Source organism: Priapulus caudatus, unplaced genomic scaffold (genome assembly GCF_000485595.1).
Source record: "Priapulus caudatus unplaced genomic scaffold, Priapulus_caudatus-5.0.1 Scaffold1832, whole genome shotgun sequence".
Lineage (NCBI taxonomy): Eukaryota > Metazoa > Priapulida > Priapulimorpha > Priapulimorphida > Priapulidae > Priapulus > Priapulus caudatus.
The window spans coordinates 26,404-28,256 of NW_014578893.1; the positions used below are offsets into that span (position 1 = coordinate 26,404).

Here is a 1,853-nt window from a genome sequence, read left to right on the forward strand (position 1 = left end):
CTGGTCCCCTCCCTCCTCCCCTAGTCCCGCCTGGCCCCCTCCCTCCTCCCCTGGTCCCTGCCCCCGGCCCCCTCCTCCCTCCCCTGGTCCCCTCCCTCCTCCCCTAGTCCCGCCTGGCCCCCTCCCTCCTCCCCTGGTCCCGCCCCCTCCCTCCTCCCCTGGTCCTGCCCCCCTCCCTCCTCCCCTGGTCCTGCCCCAGCCCCCTCCCTCCTCCCCTGGTCCCGCCCCCGGCCCCCTCACTCCTGCCCCGGTCCACCATCAGGAGTCATGGTCGTAGCTGACGTCACGTTAATCTCGCAGCGATCAGGAGTGAGTGTGAGTATGTGCCTTACTCGTCCTCCCCTATCTACACAGACATAACATATACTATTACCAGGAGTAAGATAATATCGGATATTATCCTATATTATCCTATATTATCTTACTCCTGCTATTACATATACAGAGACTCCCCGACTTACGAACAGGTTCGGTTCCGAGCGGTCATTCGCAAGTCCATTTGTTTGTAAGTCGAACATATGTACGTATACATTATTGTACAGTGGTGTAGTATATGTACGTGTGAACATCGAGTAACCTAGAAGTGTACATAGTGTAAACATATACGTGTATTGTTTACATCTCGACGCATCCCGCGCGTGCTACACTGCTGCCACCACGCGGCAGATCTGCGAACTAAACCTTGCGCCTAAATTTTCGACTTCACGGCAAATTGTTCGTATCAACAAAAGTTCGCAACTCGAATGTTCGTAAGAAGGGGAGTCTCTGTATATAAATAAATATATATATATATATATACATATGTATATATATATATACGTATATGTACACACATAATTTCACGGTGAAATGTCTGCACGGATAGGTAGATTCGCTAAGCACGAGCCGGGTGAACCTCATGACCCCACCATAAGTAAATACTCTAGTATATTGTGAGGTCGGCGGGCGATCAGGCGGGCGGTCAGGCGGGCCCCGAATCTTTGACGGTGCACACACGGCATGTGTTTGAAATAAAGCGTTTGTTCCTTGTAGCCCAGCTTCTATTGTCTTGTATGTGTCTGCGTATCTCTATTCTATTTTGGCGCGATTCCAAACCTGAAACACCGAGAGAGAGGGAGATGCGAAGTCAAGGCGAAGTACTGAGCTTTAAAAATGCTTTATTCAACACTGAAAGTTTTGCAAGATATGCTGCAGTATTACCAATAATAATATTAATAAACATGCAATATTTTACATTAATAATTATAATTATTATTCAATAAACAAACAACACGAATAAGTATGAAAAATGGGAAGAATGTTATATGGAGTCTTACAGGAGTCGACCAGAAGGACATCTGGTGCTGGAAAAATGCAACTTCACGAAATAATAATATTGTAATGCAATGGCACACGATAAAAACAACTGCCAGGGTGACACATGTACACGTTTGGTAGATAGCAGATAAAACTTGTTTGCTCTTTATTTCACACACTCACACACACACACACACACACACAAACAAACAAACACACGTCGCAATTATGTGAAGGGTAAAGGATATTATCCAGAGCGTATAAAGAAGGTATATATACGCCCTTCTTTATACACTCTTGATATTATTTATTTCACTCAAGGATAGCAGCAGCAGCAGCAGAGATAGACTGGTCTGCGTTCGACAGTTCCACTCGCGTTACATTGATGCCAGTGACGTCAGTGTAACGCGAGTGGAACTGTCGAGCGCAGACCAGTCTACAGCAGAGAGAAAGAGAGAGAGAGAGCGAGAGAGAGAGGCAGAGAGCGAGAGCGAAAGAGAGAGAGAGAGAGAGAGAGAGAGAGAGAGAGAGAGAGAGAGAGAGAGGGAGAGAGAGAG

At 46.7% G+C, this 1,853-nt stretch overlaps 1 long non-coding RNA gene across 1 annotated transcript in view; it reads right to left on the reverse strand.

Moving 5' to 3' along the window:
- LOC106817700 overlaps window positions 1–1,853 on the reverse strand; it is a 23,778-nt gene that overhangs the window by 765 nt on the left and 21,160 nt on the right. The window lies entirely within an intron of this gene.